We start from the raw sequence: 9,195 nt of genomic DNA on the forward strand, positions 1-9,195 counted from the left end.
TGCACTTGCATGTGTCTAGCCTAATTGCACAAATAGCAGACCTACAAGCTCACAAGGTATCGCAGAGCAACTCATTGAGATCTTGTAACTTTAATGTCAAGCCCTGTAATTAAGCCCTTATATGTCTCAGCTGTGGAAGTAAAAAGAGTTCTACTACTTGCCAGCACTATGACTGGGAGATTTCAATGGTCCTGGATGGAGGAAACTATGCCCCGAACAAATTGCTCTATCGCAAAAAGTAAAAGTCGAATGCAAATATTTTTTTCGCTGTGAGTGGCCTGAGATATTGAGGTACACCATGTGCGATTGTGGTGTTGGTACGATTGAAAATGTGGTTATAAGAGCGAGTTAAGAATTGTCAGCGCGATAATTTCCTCGTAAGAATTATACAATGGAGGTCAATGAGCAGATTGACTGTTTTTGTGTCACTTAAAAGGCCGTAGTTCACATTCTGTATGTCTCTGTGCTTTGGTGGTCACATTGTGTGAAAGAGGACATGTGTGGCTACAAAATGACAAAAGAACATGCGTGTAAAATGAATACTTTGGCCGGGACGACAATTTGTTTGGTAAATTTTCAAGGAAAGAATTTCAGTCTCCACACTCTAGTCAAAGAAGGCCCGCACTCTAAAATGGCACTAATTACACGAAACGGCCTGCGATTGAACTGCGATTTCGGAAAAAACGTTTAACGTATTCGAATACGGTTTGAACCGTCCAGAGTCCAGAGTCGTGTGAGCGTTCTAAAGTTTAAATCACGTTTCTACGACAAAGTATGCCAGAGTAATGAGGCTGCAAAAGTGAGGTTGATTTAGAGATAAATCCCATACAAAGTCAATGGCAGGAAAAAACTATAAATAAAGTTAAATATTTTAAAAAGTATAAACTTTTTAAAAACAACTTTTTCACCAATGAAAGTTCAAAGATAGATGAACATTATAAAGTTTGAATGAAGTTTCAAAGTGAAAGTATGACGGAGTAATAAGAGCTCAAAAAAGTTAACTGTGAAAAATGGGACCTTTCTTCCATCGACTCTCATTATAAAGGATGTTAAAAAAAAGTTAAAAAGTTAAAAAGTATAAAAAGTATAAAACTTTGTAAAAATAAAAATACAAGCACCCATCACTGCAAAGAGCTGAACAGTTTGAAGTTTGAACTAAATTTCTAGCATAAAGTATGTGGAAGTAGTAGGGTGTCAAAAAAAAGGGTGGAATAAATAAATAAACAATAAATATAGGCTGGCAATAACTAGTGTGTGCTCGCTGTAGCGAGCCCACAATTAAGTATTGGTTTCGGATTTCAACCTGTGTTTCTGCCATTGCATGGCAGGCACCCAGAATAAATGATTATACTATAAAAGATTATATTATAAATATAATGCAATATCATTGTAATAAAACTGAATGCATACAATACTACATTTCAGATGTCCCTGGTCCACAGTCACCCATCCCATTTAATCTAAATAATTATTTAGAAGGATGGCGGATGACAGCCGAGGACACAACCACTCTACCTTCCAGTAAGTAATAATAATTTCCCACATTGTAAGGCTTGTGCAGCTATAATTAGCTTGTGCAGTCTTAAAAGTGCCCACCTTCTACCAGGCCCACTAGTGCTGTAGAACAGCAAAGGGTATGAGATTTAAAAGCTGTTACCAAGCTTCACAACCTGAGGTCTTCTGGTCTCCTGGGTGCGAGACCCATGAAGAACTTTAATGTTTAACAAAGCGAACCTTAAAATTGATTCCAAATTTGACTGACAAATTTTACGTCATAAACACTTATTATGACGTAAAACGTATAATAAGTGGTTTGAAATATGATTCAGGCCACTATTCCAAAGCTTATTTTTACATGTTTTAATAAATAACCAATTTACCATTGAGGTGCCCACCTTTCCAGTTTCCAGTACAGACATGCAGGTGACCAATGGTTGTCACAATATTTGTTAACGATTAGTGGGAAGAATTGTGTTTATCTTATGATATATTTCACTGTTAAGTATCGACACTACATTCACATAACATAATTATAGGTAATTTAAGTTTGCTCAAATTCTGATACTAGCAGGCGTCCCTTCAGAGCTCCCACCGGACCCTCCCAGGACCTCTGGACGCAACCAAAGAAAGAAGCAGGGTATGTTGTTTTTCAAGAAATTGAGTTACTGAGTTTGACAACCTGTCTTCAGGCAGACTGTCACAGAGTCTTTGTGCCGATTCATACTCCTATTTTACAGCTGTTTCGGCGCTGTAGTGCCGAAATGATTTCGGCCCGTCAGAAATTGTCAGTAGCACCGAAGAGTCGACTTTATGACGGTACTCGCCTCCCCCGAACCTCAAATTACGTCACATTGTAGGCTCTACAGCGCCGAACCGACTTTTCTTCGGCTCTAAAATAGGAGTATGAATCGGCCCTTAGTATTGATGGGAGAAAGGTCTGGTCACTTAAGACATCAGGTTAAGACTGGCACATAATTGAATGATGAGGTCAGTTGTGTATTTATTAAGGCTGTCACGATTCTCGATACGAATCGAAATTGAATCGAAATTGACGTTCGATTCAATGTATCGAAATGAGGCTCCGAATCGCGATGTTTTATGTTTTTACTTCCGCGAGCGGCCGGGCCATTCCGCCCATGCGAATGCATGGAGAAAAAAAAGAGACGAAAAGCCAGCTGTATCGGAGCCGTGCCACACACACACAGTCAGTCACACACACACACACACACACACACACACACACACACACACACACAGAGAGAAAGAGAGAGAGAAGAGAGGAGTTGACAGAAGTGAGAGAACGAGACCGCTGTTGCGTTTCACATGGCCAGTGCTGTTGTAGACAGCGGCGACGACGATGATACACGGAAATAAGTGTGGAAAAGAAGACGAGTGCCGTATCCCAAAGGCAACACGTCAAATATGGGCCAGCATCTTAGCAGACATCACAACCCTAACCGCAAGCACGGGAGCAGCGCATGTCGGACCATCGCTTTTTCGCATCGCAGCGACGGTCCCCCCGCTGCGGAGCGGACCGTTGCCCCGTCGGCTAGAATGCTGTCGGAAAATAGTGTGCCTCCCAAAGACAACAACACAGCCAACTATATTCTAGATTCTTATAGAGAAAAGCTCTCAGCTAATTCGCCCCGTGCAAAACAATTAACGCACGGAGTTGCGGTCTGCATAGCTGCAGACATGCGAGCACTTTCAATGGTGGAAAACGCTGGCTTTCAATATTTAATGAGAGTTGCAGAACAGCAGAACCACGTTACAAAATGCCATGCAGGTCGCATATGACCACGCGTGTGTTGCCTGGCATGTATGATAAAGTGAGGGCACAAATCACTGAAGGGCTGAGCCATGCAGATCAAATTGCACTAACAACAGATGGGTCTATATACTATTTGTCTTTTTTTTCTTTCTTTTACTTACTTAGAGCTTAACAAGAATGTTACAAGTCATCTCATCTTAAAGAAACATTAAAAAAATGTTAGGGCATGAAACCCAAAGTTGTTAAACCTTTTATTATTCTCATTCTGATTTGTTATTTATAGAAAATAAATGTGACTTATTGGGAAACAAGTGTTTTTCTTTACAAACCAAGATATTGGCCTAAATTATAATGAATATATCCCTCAATGCTGAAAAAGGAGGTTTTTAAAAAATTTAATCAAACATCGAAGCAAATCGTGAGCTTCAAATCGAAAATTGAATTGAATCGTGGACTAGGCGAATCGTGATAGCGAATCGAACATCGAATCGAATCGTGAGCTGCAAATCGAAAATTGAATTGAATCGTGGACTAGGCGAATCGTGACAGCCCTAGTATTTATTAACTTTTAAAGCTGGTCTGGCATAAAGAGAGCCTTAACATATTTTTTTCTTAACCTTGTCTTAACCAAGACCCTCTGCAACCAGAGCACAGAAGGGTATGTCTAAGTACCTATGAAAGACATTTAAAAGTGATTAAGAGTTTGTAAGTCTGCCACCTTGTGGTGGCAGACATGAGTGTCCTCATGTATGGTCTAAGAAGCAGACCAACTCTTTAACATGACCAGCAGACTGTTGCCACAATGACAGCTTGACAGTGATCAAACTCCATCTAGCCTCATTAGCATTCATAACATTTTCACGGTTGGTAAGTTGATATGTATTGTATTATGTTCTTTTAACCAATTTACACCTGGTATAACATATACTTTGTTATACTGTATCTTTCATGCCGGGAGCTACCGCCGTCTCATAGCAACACTTTGTTTTTCCAGAATATAAGCTTATTTTTTTACATGTTTTAATAAATAACCAATTTACCATTGAGGTGCCCACTTCTCCAGTTACCAAACAAAACACAGTGATGTCCATGTGTCACCTAGGGTGATGCAGTGTGCATTATTCTGAATGGACACGTGGGTCATGTTCAACATGAATAAACACCACTTTCAAAGGGACCCTTGTCTTTCCCTATGAATACAGACAGAATACAGACATGCAGGTGTCACAATATTTGCTAACACTTTCTGGCATTAAAGAATTGAGTATCCGTTGGATATATTTCAAGTATTGACACTACATGTGCAAGAGAAAGTCCCCTCCCCTCATTGGAAAAGAATAACAAATACATTAACATAATGATAGGTCACTGGAATTTAAGTTTGCACAAATTCTGTTTCTAACAGGTGTCTCTTCAGAGCTCCCACCGGACCCTCCCAGAACAAGCAAGCAAGCAAGCAAGAGAAAGAAGAAGGGTATGTTGTTGTTGTAGTTACAGAGTTTGACAACCTGTCTTCAGGCAGACTGTCAGTCTTTGTATTGATAGGATAAAGTTCTGGTCACCTAAGACTGGCACATACTTGAATTATGAGGTTAGTTGGGTGCGAGACCAGCTTTAAAAGTGGAAAATGTAAGCTTTGAAATGAATTCTAAAGGCCTATTCATAGTCTGGATTTTCGGTGGTGAGGTCGCCACAGCTCCGGTGGTGAGGTGACCACCGGAGCTGTAATAATGTGAAGCGGTGGTGAGTAAAAACAGAAGGGCTGGAGAGAGCGGTGGTTTGCTCTTCACTGCGTCACAGATAAATCAGACTATGAACAACGCTTACATTTGACTGACAAGCACCTTAAATTAAGGTTATCTGTTATAATTGTGGTTTAATATTAGACCCACTTCCTCTGGACAGCAGCAGAGGAAAAAGAAGAGCTTTAAAAGTTAAGAATAAACCTGGCAGCTGACATAATTTATCCTGTTAAGCCATTCAGACTGCGATAAACATGTTGGAGATTAATCATAGTCCTAGTGAAATATTTTGCGGTGTGATCCCTTATCGGCTGATCGGCCACAACGATTTGACAGCCGATTTCAATCAAGTGTATGAACTGCATACCGAATGACTACATGCGGACTTGCAGTGTGTACCTAGCCTTATTCTCATTGTTATTTTCAGCTGCATGTTTTCGTCTGTTTTGTGCCTGCTGTTAAATTATACAGTAAACAGACATGTAAAGGCTGTACTTTACAGGCACTTCAATACATGACAGGGTTGGGCAACATTATTTTTTTCATTAACAATAGTTTGGACTACCGGTACACCCTGAAAATGATTATGAACACAAATGGAAATACACGTATCCCAAAAATTAGGATCTGGAAACTGAAAGACATGCACCTTGCTCTTCAACTCGAGTGAGTTGTGAGTTATCTTTTGGTGTGCATGGACACATTCAAAGAACTATGAACTATGAAAAAGATTGCATAGCTCAGATCGAGCTTTCCAGAATCCCTTTTATTTCAAGGGATCATGAAAAACAATGGATTGCTAACTGACTATAATTTGCTTTATCTTGTTTCATGAGATAAAACTCACCTGGAGGATATCAAACCCTTGTCTTTGTCTAAATCTTATTCTTTTTTTTCTCCTTCTGTTTTCCATTTTTGCATCTTTTTAGGCTGCAAACTTTGTGCCAAAACAAAGATTTTTAAATGGGACCACATAAGAGAGACAAAGAAAACAGAGGTAAGCTGTTTCATTTGACTGTGTCGAATAGTACTGGATTTACCAGTGGCTGCTGAACTGGCTAATACTTATTTTTGTCTGTTTGTGGGGCCGTCTGTAGACTGGAGAGGAGATGGCTCTCATAGTCTGGCACCCTTGCACATCATGGTAAGATCTCAGGGTTTTGTTCAGCTTTGGAAGTTTTCAAATGTGCTTCTATAAATAATCTTGTGGTACAACTATAAGAAATTATTTGAACAGTTGTGTGCATTCATGGATGTTTTACAGTGGAAAGGAATGGGACGACACCTGGGAGCCAGCCGAGGGATTCAGAAACATTTAATTTAATTTTTTTCACTTATTGTTTTATTTTTTCAATAAATTGTTTATTACAATTTCCTTCTTTGCCTATTTATAATTGACCTGCCATTTACTTCAGAATAGTTTCCTACATATGCAGTCTATTTAGAATTTCTTATATGCAAGTTGTGCAATTTTATATACTACAAGCAGCTTTATATACATGGTGGTCACCAAGCATAAGACCGTCACAGCCTTTTGGTTGCCTTATTGGTAAGGTGAAGGTGCTGTATCAATAATGGAATAATGTTTCAATGCTAAAAGCAGAAGTCCTCTTATATAATTCATTGTTGTCAGTCACCAGTGTTGAGTATATACAAGTAATATGGTATCAAGATCAATTACATTATAGATCTCAGTTGTGACACAAAGAAGACATCGCTAGACATTGTCATAGTCACAGCAAAAGACCAAGTCATTTTGTATTCTTCTGTGGATACTAGACTACCATGCCCTTCAAAGAGGAACTAGACCACTCACATTTCCAGATGTTCTGAGTAGGCACACAAGACTGACTGATCTTTTGAGCAACATACCAGTGAAAGCAGCTTGTATCAACGACCTTGAGGGCACTCAAATGATTATATTATGATTATATAGTAAATACTACTATGTGATAAGACACACTGGGCTCCTACGCAGCTGGATGGACGGGTGGCCAAACTGGCCATATACAAACCATGTAGAGAAGATGCAGTAATGCAGCATTACTTGGATAAGTGATATTGCTGTTTAGGCAATTGTAATAAGTAAAGTTACACTACTAGTTACTGGGGAACATAAAGTACAATATATTAGGCCAACACTGGTTGTCAAGTTGTCACTGACATGTCTGCAGTTTTGATTTAAGTATTTATTAAAGGATTGGAGAATTGCAGTACATTTCAAGCACAACTGGATACAAAACTGTTAACCATGGACGACACCATAAAGAATTACACTTGTTTACAATAGGGTCCATGTTCAATTCATAACAGTCAGTGATGGAGTGAAGTATTACAGGGACAAATAGTCTGTCTGTCTGTCTGTCTGTCTGTCTGTCTGTCTGTCTGTCTGTCTGTCTGTCTGTCTGCCTGCCTGCCTGCCTGCCTGCCTGCCTGCCTGCCTGCCTGCCTGCCTGCCTGTCTGTCTGCCTGTCTGTCTGTCTGTCTGTCTGTCTGTCTGCCTGCCTGCCTGCCTGCCTGCCTGCCTGACTGTCAGTAGTTCTCAATATTTCGAATTAGCTATACCTAATGTTCCGCAGAATTAACCGTATCTTCCTTATTGTTCAATAAAAAAGCATTTTAATCCGATCGATGGCCATTTTTTACTATTTCTGTCAACTACGACCCTATCGGTTATGAGGTGTACTGCACGCTGATACAGTGAACGTTCGTTTAGAAAATGGTGGTCGATACGATTAAAATGCTTTTTATTAAACAATACGGAAGGAACGGGTACTTCCGTGGGTCCGTCAAATATTGTAACATCTATGGCCTTGGTATAAGCAAGCATGAAGATGAACGTTTATGTAGTAAGTGCCAAATATGGAGGAAGTAAACGATATCAGCTTGGATCATTTAATTTTGATTCACAGAGGGAAGTCAGGGGAAGTCACGTGACAGACGTGGCCCAGCAACATTACATAATATAAAATAATTAAATATCTATTAATTCAATACGGTGCTCTTGTCATTTTGGCCGGCACAAAATAATACATGACTGAATAAATAAATACATATTTACATCAAAGATACATATACATTCACTGGAGGAAGATAAAATTAAATAAACTATAAACATCTCAATATTTCTAGCTTGTAGGTCTGCTATTTTTTAAAATATAATATACAATAATGATACAGTCTAAAATGTAGCTATTGTGTCTATACACAATATAGGCTACAATTACAAAAGAACATTTTAAAATAAAAGTTTGCCATGAGCGGGATTTGAACCACCTGCGAGATACAGCAATAAATTGAGAGGCAACAGCCCGGACCGCTACACTATGAAAAGGCGTAAGTCACTTAAAAGAATTGTTCCACTGGACTCAAAGATCCTTTGCAACGAGAGCAGAAAAAAAAAAAGCTTGCATACAAACAACGACGTAAATCAGCGCCGTTCATTATGCATTTCCAGAAAGTAGATGGAAGGCATCAAATTAATTCTCACTAAGGAAATAATCAAAACGGGATTTATAACGCAGGAACTATTAGAAAGTAGCTATATTATATTATATATTCGTATGCAGCGCAAGAAAGCCAGTGGTCACGTGACTTGACACATTTACCCCCAGGCACCAACTCGTCACCTTTAGCCTACCGTAGACGTCATACATTTGACAGGTCGGGTACCCTGACAGCCCTTCATAAAAAGACGAGTTGGTGTTGAGAAGGGGTTGCTCGACCGGGGATGTTTAATCTCAGATCCCGGGTCTGACGCACTGACCGGCTTGTCTTAGATGACAGAACCTTCGAGTCCCGTGTCCTCCCATTCGGCATATGTCTAGCCCCCCGATTGGACGCAGTCCTTGGCGGGAGGGCCTCTGCATCCTAAATGGGATAACTGAATGATGTGTGCTCGCTCAGAGGTGCAGTGCCACAACAACGTGGCCAAGCACCTGCAGCACTTTGGGCACCTAAGCCGGCACCTCGACAAGAGGCCTTGCAGGCGTCAACTCTCACAGTCCGCAGCGCTCCTCGGCATGTGTTAGAGGGCAAAGCAGGGACTCTGTCCCTCGCTCTAGTGAGTCGGGCCACCCTCAGGTTGTGCCTCCGCCCCTTAGGGCTGAGGGCAATCATGGTGCACTTTGTGCCTCCGGCTATTCTGAACATGCGGCCAGTGCATTATCTGTCATTCACAGT

Source organism: Protomyctophum bolini (assembly GCF_963924005.1).
Source record: "Protomyctophum bolini genome assembly, chromosome: 24".
NCBI lineage: Eukaryota > Metazoa > Chordata > Actinopteri > Myctophiformes > Myctophidae > Protomyctophum > Protomyctophum bolini.